Source organism: Pan paniscus, chromosome 10 (assembly GCF_029289425.2).
Source record: "Pan paniscus chromosome 10, NHGRI_mPanPan1-v2.0_pri, whole genome shotgun sequence".
NCBI lineage: Eukaryota > Metazoa > Chordata > Mammalia > Primates > Hominidae > Pan > Pan paniscus.
In genome coordinates, this window is record NC_073259.2 from 124,600,036 (window position 1) to 124,616,660 (window position 16,625).

The 16,625-nt window shown below is 45.8% G+C and overlaps 1 long non-coding RNA gene across 2 annotated transcripts; it reads left to right on the top strand.

Annotated features, from left to right (window-relative positions):
• The first annotated feature begins 5,397 nt into the window (after positions 1-5,397).
• LOC117975219 (uncharacterized) lies at positions 5,398-16,085 on the top strand. Of its 2 annotated transcripts, XR_004665454.3 has the most exons (4): positions 5,398-8,493; positions 10,570-10,973; positions 11,314-11,371; positions 14,489-16,085. It is a non-coding gene; the product is annotated as an uncharacterized LOC117975219 (long non-coding RNA). The 2 variants fall into 2 exon arrangements; XR_004665453.3 differs by lacking the exon at positions 11,314-11,371.
• Positions 16,086-16,625: the final 540 nt, after the last annotated feature.

Below are 16,625 nucleotides of genomic sequence, written 5' to 3' on the forward strand. Positions count from 1 at the left end.
AGTGCTTGACATGTATCATTTCATTGAATCTTCCCAACAACCCAATACCATAGGGAGCAGTATTATTTTCATTTTATAGCTGCAAATAAACGAAGGTGCAGAAAGGTGAATGAATTTGTCTGAGGTCCATCAGCCAGGTTCAAGCCCAGGCAATCAGAGTCAAGAGAATGAACTAGATGCTACGGTACATTGCTACGCTTAGATGCACCAGGAAAGCTTTGGACGAGGAAGATGTAGGTTGTTGCCAGCACCTATGCATGGACAGACAGAAAGTCCTCTGCTTCCTTCAGGCCCTTCCTTCCACTTCCCCGGGGCTTCCAGCTGAGCCTGCATTTTTCTTTGACTTCCCCCTCTTGCCTGGCGTTTTCAGCAAACACACACGGGATTACGGGGAGAAAACTATCATATTACCAAGTGGACATGGCTCCTAAGGTGCCAACTGAACACAGGTAAGTCGGGTAAGGAAAGGCACACAGTCTCATTACTTAGACTACCCCGCAGCCGCTTATTGAATTAGTGTGATTCTTAACATCTTCAACTTGGATCTCCTCCAGGCCAGCCAGCTGGTGCATTCAGTACGACTCAGCTCGCCTTAACTCAATTAACAAAGCCAGGCTGAGCTGGGCTGAGCTGAACTCAACAAGTTTTTCTTAAGCACTGAGCTGGCTGCAGAGGGGAAAAAAAAGCAACAAAGGAGAGCAAGACGCTGCCTTGGCCCTTTAAGAGTTGCCTTGCGCGCTTAGTGGATAATACAGTGCCGTATTTTCTCAGTATCACCTTGGTGGTTTTTGCCATACCTGCACTCCCTCTGTGCTATTATTTACTTCATATTTTTCTTTAAACAAATTCACTTCCTTTTTCAAACTTATTTTTTTTAATTATTGAGGTGAAGTTGACATACCATAAAATTAACCATTTGAAAGTGAATTCTTAGATCATGATGTTCATCTGAAGAAAAAAGTAAAAATAAAGTGAATTCGGTGGCATTTAGTACTTTATAGCGTTATGTGACCATCAGCTTTATCTAACTCCAAGACATTTTCATTACGTCAAAATGAAACTCCATAACCTTTAAGTAGTCACGCCCCATTCCCTTCTCCTCGACAACCCCTGGTAACCATCAACCTGCTTTCTGTTTCTGTGGATTTATCTATTCTGGATGTTTCATGTAAGTGGAATCCTACAGTATCCTTGTGGTTCTGACTTATTTTACTTAGCATAATATCTTTAAGGTCCATCCATGTTGTAGCATGAATCAGTGCTTCATTCCTTTTCATGACTGAATAATATTCCATTGTGTGGATAAACACAACTTGTTTACCCACCCACCCATTCACTGATGGACATTTGAGCATTTCCATCTTTTGGCTATTGTGATTAGTTAAGTAAGTTTAGTTTAGTTTAGTTTTTAAGATGGAGTCTTGCTCTGTCTTCCAGGCTGGAGTGCAGTGGCATGATTTTGGCTCACCACAACCTCCACCTCCTGGGTTCAAGCAATCCTCCTACCTCAGCCTCCCAAGCAGCTGGGATTACAAGTGTGTGCCACCATGCCTGACTAATTTTTGTATTTTTAGTAGAGATGGGATTCCTCCATGTTGGCCAGGCTGGTCTCAAACTCCTGACCTCAAGTGATCCACCTGCCTCGGCCTCCCAAAGTACAGGGATTACAGGCATGAGCCACCGTGCCTGGCCCAAATAAGTTTACTTTAAAAGGAAATTCTACATCACTACAGTAAACGGGAAGCCAATATTTTTATAATACACAATACAATACCTACATAACTATTAGAAGGACAAATTTCATCTTTGTAGGTCATAAAAATCATCCTGTGAACTATCAGATGCAATCGTAAAAAGGCTGGGCTCAGGGAGTGGTCGGACTTGAGTTCAAATCCTGACTTTGCCATCTGTGTGACTCTGGGCAAGTGTCCTGTCCTCCCTGAACCTCAGTTTCTTTATTTGTAAAATGATAAGACTTAATATTCCTTCCTCCTGTAGTGGTTATGGGAATTAAGAACATGAGTGGCCTGGCAGAGTGGCTGCCACCTGTGATCCCAGCACTTTGGGAGGTCAAAGCGGGAGGATGGCTTGAGGCCAGGAATTCAAGACCAGCCTGGGCAACATAGCAAGACCCCATCTCTACAAAAAGTTTAAAACATTAACTGCGTGTGGTGGCACACACCTGTGGTCCCAGCTACTCGGGAGGCTAAAGTGAGAGGATCACTTGAACCCAGGAATTTGAGGCTGCAGTAAGCTATGATCATGCCACTTCACTCCAGCCTGGGCTTAATAGGGCAAGACCCCATCTCTAAAAAATAATATTTTAAATAAATAAATACAACCATGTGTAAAGTGTTAGAACCATGCCAGGCACATAGCAAGCCCTTCGAAACACAAAAGCTGGTAGGTAAAACTACAGGTCATACACCCACTAGCGGTCAATATATTAGCAGCTAACAAAGTAAATATTTGTTGTGTGCCAGAAACTGGGTGAAGCACCTTCCAGGTGTTATGTCATCTCCTCAGGGTTCTAAGAGGCAAATATTATTATCCCCATTTCATAGATTGGAGAACAGAGGCAAAGAGAGGTGGAGCCAGTAGTCAAACGTTCATGAAAGATTAGGCCGGGCACGGTGGTTCATGTCTGTAATCCCAGCACTTTGGGAGGCCGAGGTGGGTCGATCACCTGAGGCCAGGAGTTCGAGACCAGTCTGGCCAACATAGTGAGACCCTGTCTCTACTAAAAATGCAAAAATTAGCCAGATGTGGTGGTGTGTAGTCTTAGCTACTCGGGAAGCTGAGGCAGGAGAATTGCTTGAACCCAGGAGGCAGAGGTCGCAGTGAGCTGAGATCATGCCACTGCATTCCAGCCTGGGCGACAGAGCGAGACCCTGTCTTGAAAAAAAAAAAAAAAAAGTTCATAAAAGTTCATACAGTGCAGGACTTGAACTCCAGGAAAGTTAAACGACAGTATGAGAAGTAACTAAGAATCACCTCCAGTGGAAAGTGGCCCCGGGGCAGGGGTGATTCATCGCAAAACGGCTTCCTGAGCCCCTGAGGTCCAGCCTGGGCAGTGGCAGTGCGTGGCAATCCTGGCCCAGTGGCTCTGTCCTTCTTGGATTCCTTCCAGCAGTGTCTCTTTATCAAGTCACTCTTTCTCGGGTCTGCCAAGACTAGTCTCCCTGAGAGACTGCTCTCAGCCTTCACATCTTTTCTAGTTGATATCCCTCTAGCAGTTAATGGCTTCACCTGCCCTTCCTGTATTCCATCACCCAAAGACAAATCCAGTGTCCCTAAAACCTCACCTGTGCTCTGCAATCTCTCTCACTAGTTCCACGCTGCATCTGAGCCCTCGAGACTGCCATACAGCCTCTTACTAATTATCCACCCTGGTGCAAAAATTAGCACGTCTCAGGTTCACATGTATCCATTATACCTTCACCGATAGGGATGCAGTCTGCATAATTCACAGTTTTAGTCTGCATGGGGAATCCTGTCTCACCCATTGGCAACACTAGCATGGGGGTTGTATTAGTCTTCTAGGGCTGTTGTAACTAATCACACAAACTTCGGGGGTTAAAACAACAGAAATTTATTTTCTCATGGTTCTGGAGGCTGGAAGTCTGAAATCAAGGTGCAGGCAGGGCCAAGCTCCTTCTGAAGGCTCTAGGGGACAACCCCTCCTTGCCTTTTCCAGCTTCTAGTGGCTCCTAGAATTATATTATTATTTATTTTTTGAGACAGAGTCTCACTCTGTTGCCAAGGCTGGAGTGCAGTGGCGCAATCTCAGCTCACTGCGACTTCTGCCTCCCAGATTCAATTGATTCTCCTGCCTCAGCCTCTTGAGTAGTTGGGACTACAGGCATGTGCCACTACACCCAGCTAATTTTTGTATTTTTAGTGGAGACAGGATTTCGCCATGTTGGCCAGGCTGGTCTTGAAATCCCAACCTCAAGTGACCTGCCCGCCTCGGCCTCCCAAAGTGCTGGGATTACAGGCATGAGCCACCGCACCCGGCTGGCCCCTAGAATTCTTTGGTTGGTGGCTGCATACCTCCAGTCTCTGCTCTGTCTTCACATGACCTGCCTCATGCATTTTTGTGTGTCCTTTTCTGTCCCTCGTAGGACACTTGCCACTGGATTTAAGGCCTGTCCTCATTCAGGATGATGTCATCTTGAACCTGGCCTAATTACATCTGCAAAAACCCTATTTCCTAATAAGATGACATTCTGAGATTCTGAGTGGATATGAATTTTAGGGGACAGTTTTCAACCCCCTGGATGGGGCTTTACAGAGAAGAGGTGCCTGGTAGTCTTTGTAACTGGCTTATTGTATATTTCAACATCCTGGACACACACATAAAAGGGTTCTTCTCTCAAGACAATTGTCAATGACATTCTTGCCAATCTCCTTTTCCCAGTCCTTTGTGGCATCATGAACAGATCCTGTAACTTTCTGGCCACTTCCCAATATTGAAAAGGCCAAGCCAGAGAGTCTGGCTCTGTCGCCCCGGCTGGAGTGCTGTGGCGTGATCTCAGCTCACTGCAACCTCTGCCTCCTGGGTTCAAGTGGTTCTGCTGCCTCAGCCACCTGAGTAGCTGGGACTACAGGCAAGTGCCACCATGCCCGCTAATTTTTGTATTTTTAGTAAAGCCAATGTTTTGCCATGTTGGCCAGGCTGGTCTTGAACTCCTGGCCTCAAGTGATCTACCCACCTCAGCCTCCCAAAGTACTGGGATTACAGGTGTGAGCCACCATGTCCAGCTGCCAGTTTACTTTAAAACAGCCACCTAGTCCCCATCTCCTAACTCAGGTTTGACGCACAGCCTGAGGAAACTGGAGAGGACCTGGCCACCTTTTGCTTCCTTCTCCCCATGTTTCTGGCTCCCAAAGTACACCAAGGAGGAGGATTTTATGGGCAAACAAATTTGGCCAATGCTGCATTAAACCAAGTTACCCAGATGTCTCTACTTTAGGGTCAGTTGATGTGTGAATGTTCATCCAAGAACAGGTGGTTTCCAAACTTCTTCAGCCCAGGACACTATTTTTCCACAGAGCATCCTACCTCCCTAGTGTTCCCCAGAGCACACTTTGTGAAACACCACACAATAAAAAGTACTGCCAAATATAAAGTATATCCACAACTATTACGTTTGCATAGCAATAGAAGATGAGTTTTTGAGTAAACACAGCAACTGTGGAACAGTTTTGTGATTTATTCAGAAAACTGGCTCCAAGATCACTGTGGACAAGACCCAACTTGGCTGGGAGATTGTAATCCCTCAGTAGAGCCACGTGGACAGTGAAGCTGGCCGAAGTTTACTCTGAGAAAGGATCAGAGACTGAAATTGCTCTGATTTTCCTAAACCCAGCTTCTGTAGTCAGGAAGAGGTAACTGTCATATTTAAAGGCAAGTACTTTCAGGAAAAATTTGCATGATAGTGTGGTCCTATAAGTTATGCAATTCTGTTATGCAAATTCAATGATAGGGACTCGGCAGATGATAATAATAATAATATAATAATAAGAGAAAATATAGAATTAACAAATGCAAGTGACAAGCAAAGCCTCGCCTTCTTCTCCTGGTATAGATCTCGGATCCACCCAGTAATCTCTGCTCCCAAGGGCCTCTCAGCCTCAAGCATGAGTCTAGTATTTAAATATCTGTTGTTTTCGTATCCTACGACCTCTAAAAGCCGACCGACTTCAGCTGGTCCTCAGCTGGACAATTGGCAACCTCTTCTGATGCTGGAGAAAACCAGGCTGCCCTGGACTGATGGGGAGAAATTGACCAGCTCCCAACTTAGTGTCTTTCTAAGGATTTCCAAGGATAATTTCTGACCATTGTCTGTTCTCCCTAGAAGCTTTTTTTTTTTTTTTTTTTTTTTTTTGAGGCAGAAATCACACCACTGGAGTCCAGTGACTCGATCTCTGCTCACTGCAGTCTGTGCCTCCCAGGTTCAAGCAGTCCTCTCACCTCAGCCTCCCGAGTAGCTGAGACTACAGGCATGCACCATCATGCCCAACTAATTTTTGTATTTTTGGTAGAGACATGGTTTCGCCACATTGCACAGGCTGCTCTCCAACTCCTGGCCTCAAGCGATCAGCTCCCCAGACCTCTCAAAGTGCTAGGAATACAGGCATGAGCCACTGCACTGGCCACCCCAGGAGTTTATCGAGTCACACGACCATGCCATTGAGGCTCCCCTGTAGTCTCAAAACTGAATTGAATCTAGTTTTGTCCATATAGTCAAGGAGAATATTTTCTGAAAGCCAGGATTAACCCAACAATTGGATATCGCAGGGGCCATCGAGGTGATAAGATGTGAGGAAAGTCAACCAAGCTCACTCCATGCCCCATTCCCAAACTCCCCCATACATACACAAGATAGCCTAGAGAAAAAAAATTGATCTGACTGTATTATCAGAAAGGGGTGATATTACTCAGCAGTCTAGCCAGGATAGGTTTATCCATGTAGCTAACAGGCTGCCAAAGACCAGAGGGGATTTGGAAAGCAGTGTGGGGGCGGGGGGTTGGGGGCAGATATGGAGCCTGTACTCCACCTCTCCAGCTTTCTCCTCCTGCATAACAATTCCCACTGCCCACGGAATGATGCCCAAACTCCAGGCCCTTTGTATGCGTCTCCAGCCCTCCTGAGCTGAGACCATCCCTGACCCTAAGGCAGGGTCTGGTTCTCAGTCATCTACCATTCTGCCCAGCCCTGAGCACAGATTTTGGCAGATAAGCCAGAGCTCAATGGATGAAGGTCAAATGAGTGAAAAAGGAACCCGCATAAAACTCAGGTACCCCGTGCTCCAGTCTCAGCACTGCGTTATGTCAAAAATAAAATAAAATAATTTTTTGGGGGCCCAGGTGGGGTGGCTCATGCCTGCAATCCCAGCACTTTGGGAGGCGAAGGTGGGCAGATCACTTGAGGTCAGGAGTTCAAGCACCAGCCTGGCCAACAAGGTGAAACCTCGTCTCTACTAAAAATACAAAAATTAGCCAGGTGTGGTGGCGTGCGCCTGTAATCCCAGCTACTAGGGAGGCTGAGGCAGGAGAATTGCTTGAACCTGGGAGGCAGAGGTTGCAGTGAGCCAAGATGGTGCCACTGTACTCCAGCACTCCAGCCTGGGAGACAGAGCAAGACTCTGTCTCAAAAAAAAAAAAAAAAAAAAAAAAGTATATAAACTGGAGAGCAATTGAAATCTTTACATTTCTCTGGGAACACCAAAAAAAATTTCCAATTTATATAAAGTAAAGCAAAACTTTTGAATGTTTAGATCTCACCTCCATGGCAGTTGGCTCCAAAATCTCTATTAAATTCCTTCAAACTCTCCTTCAGATCTCACTTCTCTCTTCCCCTTCCAAATATAACTTTCACTCTTTCCTGGGAGTGCAGGGAGGCTGGTTAAGCACACGGGCTTCGGGGCACAACTTGCTGAGTTTAAATTTAGTCCTGTCACTGTCTAACTTGGGCAGGTACTTGGCACATGGTAAGCACTCAATACATGTAATCCATTGTTGTTACTGTTATTAATATTCTTCAAATTCTGTTGGCTTCTCCAATATTTTTTTTTCACTTAGCCCACTTTTCCATCCATGCAGCAAGGAAAGTGTATTCATTTCCCAGGGGTGCCATAAGAAATCATCACAAACTTGGGGGCTTAAAACCACAGAAATCGATGTCCCCACAGTTCTGGAGGCCAGAAGTCCAAAATCAAGGTAGCGGCGGGGCCACGCCCCCTCCAAAGGCTCTCCCTGAGATTCAGTTCCTCGCCTCCTCCAGCCTCTGTGGCTTTTAGCATTCCTTGGGTCGTGGCTGCGTCGCCCTAGTCCCTGCCTCTGTCTCCACGTGGCCTTCCCCTGGCCTCTCTTGTCTGTGTCTCTTCCAAAGACACTTGTCGCGTTGGAGTTAAGGCCCACCCAGATAATCTGGGATGATCTCATTTCGAGAACCGTAACTTAATTACATCTGCAAAGACCATTTTCCCAAATAAGTTCTTATTCACAGATTCTGAGGAAGGATGGGTGTACATGGATATATTTGTGGGGGTGCATTTATCCCGCTACAAAATGACACTGGGTCCTTCTACTTGTGGATGGTGGGTGGGGAGAGGGTTGAACATTCCTGTAATTCTTTCTTTTTTTTTTTTTTTCCTTTACTCCTTGTCATGCTGAATATATCGAGTCAGCAGCCAGCATCAGGTACCTGGGAATGAGGAAGGAAAGACAGGCAGATGGCAAAGGGGCCTGTCAACTTCTCCTTTTCACTGACACTCACGCCACTCTTTCATTTACAACCACAGAATACCTAACTGCAAGAACTGCCGCATCCCTGGTGGTCTGACCGTGTCTCTGAGCTAAGTAGCAGATTTCAGCCACAGGGTCTGACTCTCAGGCAGACACATCCTGTCCAAGGACTGGAGACAGAGCATCCGTTCTCCCACCCAGAGCGGTCAGCTGCATGTGGCTGGTTGGGGGCGGTTCAGGTTAGTTAGTTATTGATATCCTGTGTTAAGATTCCTGCCTTGGCGGCACTGAAGGGATCCGGGAGGCAGTGACTTCACTCACTCGACTCAAATTGCAATCAGCCAGCCTCTTGGCTCAGGCATTCATCTACCCAGAACTATTTTTGGTGTGTGTTCATAGACAGCACACACCAAAGTATTTGGTATTTGAGATGCAAGCGCTAAGGATGATTAAAGTTAGTTGCTAATGAGCATGCCTAGAATAGATATACACTGTGTGTATGCGTGTGTGTGTGCGCGCGCTCCATGTGTGTGCTCTGTTGCGTGTCTACAAAGCAGATGTCTACACACCTGCCCTTAGGTGACCTCACCAATGTCCATGAACTGGTGCTGCTAGATCAGCTAAGAGGTCCCTGGACGGAAGACGGAAATGGATAACAATTGACCTGTCTCAAAATACTGCCTTACTGGGTACCCATGCTCCCCCATCAGAATCCAATCTACCTTTCAACGTCTAGCTCAGCCCATCTTACCAGGAAGCCTCACTTGACCACCTTCTGAACTTAGACCAAGGCTAGAAAATATGTTTTATCTCGAGTTCCTTGGTTTGTGTCTGCATCACTCCAACCTGTGGTTCCATCTTTACACAGCTGTCTTCCCTCTGTGTCTGTGTCCTCACATGGCCTTATCCTCTGTGTGTGTGTCTGTATTCAAATCTCCCTCTCCAGCTGGGCACAGTGGCTCATGCCTGTAATCCCAGCACTTTGGGAGGGCGAGGCAGGCAGATCACTTGAGGTCAGGAGTTCGAGACCAGCCTGGCCAACGTGGTGAAACCCCATCTGTACTAAAAATACAAAAAATTAGCCGGGTGGGGTGGCGAGTGCCTATAATCCCAGCTACTTGGGAGACTGAGGCAAGAGAATCGCTTGAACCCATGGGGCAGAGGTTGCAGTGAGCCAAGATTGCTCCACTGCACTCCAGCCTGGGCCACAAAACTCTGTCTCAATAATATAAAAATAATAATAAAATTTAAAACATCTCCCTCTCCTTATAAGGACACCAGCCATTGGATTAAGGTCCATCCTCATGACCTCATCTTCACTTGATTACATTGGAAAAACCACATTCATAGGTACCAGGGGTTAGGATTTTAACTTATCTTTTGATGGGACAGGGGGTGGGGGTAGTGGGGAAGACACAATTCGACCCATAATGAATGCCATAAATAATTAGGGATATCCAGCATTGGTGAGGGAAGGGAAAGGGCCACCTATCTGCTAAATCTGCTCTATCATGTTTAATTTTGGTATCATTTAGTTGGAAATCAGCACCACCTGCTATGACAATTGGTTATTTCTCTCTCTCTCTCTAATCCTCTAATCTACCTATCTTCCTACCTGCATGCCTACCTATCTATCTATTCTCTATCCTCTATGTATAATCTATCATCTGTATCTATTTATTTACCTTCTTAAATAGATTGAAAGTTCCACGAGGGCAGGGATTGTCATTTACACCCCTTGTAAATTTCTCCACTGGCTAAGCCAGGATCTAGACAGATGTAGTAGGCACTCAATAAATACTTTTTCAGTCACTAATTTTCATTGTTTGGACTCTGAAATTAAATCAGGAAGAGGTCTCTGACACACAATCCTCTAGGGACTTCTGAGGATAGAGTTGGCTCATTCACAGCTTGCCCACCTGCACTCTGTCTTCCCGGCTCCCCTCAATGTTCAACAGATCTCGTCTACCAAATCTTATGTGTGTACTGGGGTGTCTCCCGCTAATAGGACAGCCCTGTTCAGTGAGATTATAACGTCAGCCTCATCCATCAAGCTCTCCGCTAAGTAGTTTTGTTTTCCTAATGGAAAGCAGTGTCCTAAACAAGAAGGGAAGCGTCCTAATGTGGGGTTTTATGTAGGTTGGTTTCTAGCTGTGAGCTAGGGACCTGAAATGATAGTTAAATCGATGGAGAGGCACTAAGCTATAGCCTGTGAATCTGGGCATCCGTAAAACCCAATTATTAACAGCCCTGAGTGGATGCGTTGCACGCTGGCTCTCCCAGCTTTGACTGGGGCTCTCTCTCTCTCTCTCCAGACAGAAATGGCCCAAGAGAAATGGAAATATGATGGCTGGTTGATTGTTTCGCAGTCTGCATGACAGACCACCCTCCTAACAAGACTCTAGGTCAAGTGCTCTTCTCTGCCCTGTGGATCTACTGGGGAGAAATTAGCTCTCGGTGGTATTTCCAATTATGGAGAAAAGCGATTCCTCCCTGGTCTGGCTATCATGTGTTTTGCAGTGGACCAAGAGACATGAAGCCCATTTTCCACCCTCGCCTCTTTCTCGATCTAGCTGCATGACCTTGGGAGGTGGCGTGACCTCTCGGCTTCTTTGCTGCCTCATCTGTCATGATCCACCTTCACTACTTCATAGCCATGTTCTAGGATAAATGAGAGAAGCCTCTACATCTTTTAGTCTCCCAGAAAGACTGGAACCAGGTAAATGCAAAGTGGAGCCGTTTCCTTTGTTTTTGCTGCCTGAGTTACTAACGTGTGGGATATTTTTTAATAATGGCAAAAATGGATGGATTTATGCAATTACTTTTGTTTTTGTTTTGTTTTGTTTTGTTTTTCCTCTGGGGGGAGTCTTGAGGCATTCTAGGCATTCTATACATTATTCTCTTGTATAATTGTTCATCTCTTCTATGGAGTGGATATTGGTATGCCCCTTTCTTAGCAAACTGATGGAGGCTGGCCTCAAAGTGAGCCACAGTGATGGGCTATAACTAATTCCTACTCATAACTCCTAACTAAGTTTAATGTCTGTCTTCCCTACCAGTGATAAGTTCCATGAAGACAAAGACCTGTTTATCTTGTTCTGCTCCAGCACCGAGCAGGTACTCAGTAAGAACTTGTAGAATTAGTGGATGGATGGATAGATGAACAGATGAATGGATGGATTAACAGATTAATAGATGGATGGATAGACAGAGGGATAGATGGATGGATGATGGATGGGTAAGTGGGTGGATGATAGACAGATGGTTATGATAGAGGGATGGCTGATTGGATGAATAGATGGATGGATAGATGGATGGATGAACAGATGGATGGGTGGATAGATGGACAGATGAATGGATGGATGGATGGATAAAATGATGCATGATAGATGGATGGATGAAAATGGAAGGATGGCTGGATGGATGAACAGAAGGATGGATGAATGCATAGATGAATGGGTGAATATAGTTTGTATATGAACATGAATCACATTACCAGTACTTATCACTGAGAGAAAGTTCTAAGTTGCAGATGTTCAGAGAAATTTAAAGATGCAGACCTAAGATACAGGCCAGAAGGGCCATGCTGTCTCTAAGTCCCTGGGTAGAATCCTTCCTTGCCTCTTCCTAGCTTCCAATGGTGGCCATAAATTCTTGGTGTTCCTTGGCTTGTAGCTGCGTCTCTTCACTCTCTGCTTCCATCACCACATGGCCTTTCTCCCTGTGTGCCTCTGTCCGCTCATTGTTTTCCCTCTTCTTGGAAAGACACCAGTCATATTGGATCAAGGGCCCACTCTACTCCAGTATGACCTCCTCTTAACTAATTATATCTGCAATGACCCTGTTTCCCAACAAAGTCACATTCTGAGGTGTTGGGAATTCGGACGTCAACATATCTTTGGCAGGGGACACAATCCAACCCATAACAATCTGTGACATGGCAACCCCTCTCCCGGGTGTGTATCCTGGGGAAACTCCTGAATAGGATCATAAGAGGACATGTGTGAGAATGTTGGTGGTGGCCAAGTTTGTCCCAGCAAGGAGCCCAAGGTGACCTACATGTCTATGACTGGAGGAAATGAGTCAGCCAGATTTGAAACATGCAGATGATGAAATAATACACAATACCCTGAATTTGCATACATCATCATGGATAGAGCTTAAAAATACAGTGTGAAATGAAAAAAGTAGGAACTAGACTGAGATTGATGACACAATACCATGGACATAAATTTAAAATATACACTCACAGAGCAAGACTATATATGTTTCATAAGCATTGGAAAGTGGGTTGGAAGGATTTATTTTGAAGATACTGGAGTCACTGCCTGTGGGAGGCAGTGAGAAATGCTAACAGCAGACGCAGGCGAAAAATAATACAAGAAGGCACAAGGAGGGCCTTGAACAGACAAATAGTGAATGTGTGGCATAAACTGAGAAGTGTGATTCTACGAAGGCGCCCACCCGGGGTCCAAATTTTGCAAAGAGGGGAGGAATCAGGAAAGGGATTAATGAGTGACAGTGGCGCCCAGGGCTGGGCGGAGTCCAGGTCCTGTGAGCATGCGCAGCAGGGCCTCTTGATCCACGCTGAGCTTCAAGAAAGAGTGCGGAGAAAACCGCCCTAAGCCCAGACCTGGAGGGGAATTGGAGCTGTGCAAGTCAAGAATTAAGCAGACAGGGCCGAGCAGAAGGAATGGATGGTTAATAAGCCCCCAGGAGAGCCCAGGCTGGTCCAAGTGCATCCGCCTGGGGAGAAGGAGAAGGGTACGGTCCGCATGGCCCCGCTGAGGAAGGAGTGGGGACAGGGCTGGCTGTGTGTGTGTCACCCACTCAGACGCCCACAGGGACCAGGTGGCGGAAATGAGCGAATGACCCAGGCGCATACTAAACACTTCCACAAATAATGATGGGCCTTTCTATATTTAAGAAACCCAGGGCCCCCCCCAAGTCTGTATTTCTTTTCCTCCCTTTTGATGGAGACACGGGGGCTGGCTTCTTCTTTAAGAAAAACAATAGCGGCGTGTGATGAGAAGTGGTAGCCAACTCAGCCATGGGGGAGACATTAGAGGGGTAGGGCTTGGGGAGGACAGGAAAGGGATGTCCCAGCTCCATGGGAGGGCTGCTGCCTGGTAGCTTCAGAGGATGCCTCCGCCCGAATGTGGTCCCGATGTTGACAGATACTTCCTTTTCCAAGAGAAACTGTGAAACTGGATTTTTATTGGAAATCTTTTTATTTGACATAGTAAAATCTAACTGAACGACAATGAGGTACCACATCACACGCACTAGGATGGCTATAATAAAATAGAATGGAAAATATGAAATTTTGATGAGGAAGTGGAGCAGTTGGAACCCTTGTACATTGCTGGTAGGAAAGTAAGGTGACCCACTCACTGTGGAAAAGTTTGGAGGTTCCTCAAGAAGTTAAACATAGCCTTATCATATAACCCAGCAATTCCACTCCTAGGTATATGCCCAAAAGAATTGAAAGCAGGTACTCTACATGAAGACAAGTACATCTACATGCATGTTCCTAGCAGCACTGTTCATGATCACCAGGAGGTGGAAACAACCCAAATGTCTGTCATCATGTATGCTACAATGTAACTGAATCTTGAAAAGGTTATGCCAAGTGAATGAAGCCAGACACTAAAAGTCATACATTGTATGATTCCATTTATATGAAATGTCCAGAATAGGCAAATCCATAGACGGACAGCTGACAAGAGGGTTGCCAGGGGTTGGAGGGATGAGGGTATGGGAGTGAATAAGTGCTGGGTAACGGGTTTCCTTTTGGAGTAGTGAAAGTGTTTTGGAACCAGATAGAGGCGATGGTTACACAAGATTGTGAATATTCTAAATGCCACTGAATTGTTCACTTTAAAATGCTGAATTTTTGCCAGGCACAGTGGCTCATGCTTGTTATCCCAGAACTTTGGGAGGCCGAGGCAGAAGGATCACTTGAGGTCAGGAGTTTGAGACCAGCCTGGCCAACATGGTGAAACCCCATCTCTACTAAAAATACAAAAATTAGCCAGGCATGGTGGTACATGCCTGTAATCCCAGCTACTCAGGAGGCTGAGGCAGGAAAATCTCTTGAACCCAGGAGGCGGAGGTTGCAGTGAGCCAAGATCGCGTCACTACACTCCAGCCTGGGTGACAGAGTGAGAGTTGGTCTTAAAAAAAAAAAAAAGAAAAACAAAACAAAAACAAACAATGCTTAATTTTTGCCAGGTGCAGTGGCTTATGCCTGTTATCCCAGAACTTTGGGAGGCTGAGTCAGGAGGATCACTTGAGGCCAGTTCAAGACCAGCCTGGGAAACATAGCAAGAGCCTGTCTCTATTGGGAGAAAAAAAAAAAAGGTAATAAATAAAATGCTTAATTTTATATTATGTCGATTTCACCTCAATTTTTAAAAAACTGGAAAATGTAATTCAAATATATAAGGAAAAACATGTCAGCCAAATGGATTCAGGCTGTAGGCTGCATCTGAACCCCTGGGGTGCCAGTTTCTAAGTTTGATATGGGGCTTACAGTCAGCAGGAGCCCCATAATCTTGTACAGATCTGTAGGAATAGGAACTGTTTTACTGGCAGGGAAACTGAGACTCCAAAGAGGTAAAGTGATGGGATCAGAGTCAAGCGCAGGAGCTGGAGCTGAGCCCCAGAGGGTGATCTCCCAGCACAATTGATCCTGTGCTCTCTGCAGTTGGGGCCAAGGGCTGTAGAAAGCATTAGAAAGGTGGCAGCTATTGAAGCAGGTGGCAGAAGGAGGATGCCTGGAAGTTCAGACAAGAACTGTGCATCGAAGCCGGGCACGGTGGCTCGTGCCTGTAATCCCAGCACTTTGGGAGGCTGAGGTGAGTGGATCACTTGAGGTCAGGAGTTTAAGACCATCCTTGCCAACATGGTGAAACTCTGTCTCTACCAAAAATATATAATAATTAGCCGGGTGTGGTGACGCACGCCTGTAGTCCCAGCTTCTTGGGAGGCAGAGGCAGGAGAATCACTTGAACCCAGGAGGCGGAGGTTTCAGTGAGTTGAGATCGTGCCACTGCACTTCAGCCTGGGTGGCAGAGTTGAGACTCCATCTCAAAAAAAAAAAAAAAAGAAAAAGAATTGTGCATCCAGATCTCCTTGGAGTTGTTACCTCCTCTCACACAAGGCCCAGAAAACTCTATCAATTGAAGCCCATTCAGCAAGCCTGGATTGAGTATGTACTGTGCATGTGGCATGCACCAAGTGAAACTAATAAAAGTAGTCAGTGCAAAGGCTTAAGAGTTCACCTTGTGCAAAGCACATTCTGTTGAGACCTCCTCTGATGCTCAGGGTAATGCTGTGAGGTGGAAACAGCATTGCCACATGGATTGCATGCATGCATTTAACTTTTATACCATGCATGCATTTAACTTACATAATGCATGCATTAAACTTACATAAATTCAACTAACTGCAGTTGGCCAAAAGGAAAGGAGAAAAATCCTCATTGAAAGGGGGTAGACCTGTCGTGTCCCCGTGCGAACTTGCCACACGGGAAGCATGGAAATGGAATATATGGATCTGTTCTCATTGTCTCCAATCCTGGCAGCCTTTCCTAGAATGAGCAGCTCTCTGTGCTGAGTGGGATTCTAGCTGAGGATTTCTCAGCCTTGGCACTACTGACATTCTGGGTTGGATCATTATTAGTTGTGGGGACTGTCTAGTGTGTTGGAGGATGTTTCGAGGCATCCTTGGCCTCCATCCACTAGATGCCAGGAGCGTTTATTCCTACCCCTAGTTATGACAACCAAAAATGTCTTCAGGTGCTGCCACACATCCCCTGAGGGGCAAAATCGCCCTGGCTGAGAATCACTCATCTAGAGTTTAAAATGCATATTTATTGGTGCTCAACTAAGGAGCAGGATTGGAGGTGGGGGATGGGGAGGATGGGGAGGTGGGTAAATGGCTGCATTATGATGATAGTATTATTGTTACAGGAAAGTGGTCCCAATCCAGACCCCAAGAGAGGATTCTTGGATCTTGCTCAAGAAAGAATTCAGGGCAAGTCCATAAAGTGAATGCAAGTTTATTAAGAAAGTAAAGGAATCAAAGAATGGCTACACCATAGGCAGAACAGCCCCAAGGGCTGCTGGTTGCCCATTTTTATGGTTATTTCTTGATGATGTGCTAAACAAGGGGTGGATTATTCATGCCTCCCCTTTTTAGACCATATAGGGTAACTTCCTGACGTTGCCATGGCATTTGTAAACTGTCATGGTGCTGGTGGGAGTGTAGCAGTGAGGATGACCAGAGGTCACTCTGGTCACCATCTTGGTTTTGGTGGGTTTTAGCTGGCATCTTACTGCAACCTGTTTTATCAGCAAGGTCTTTA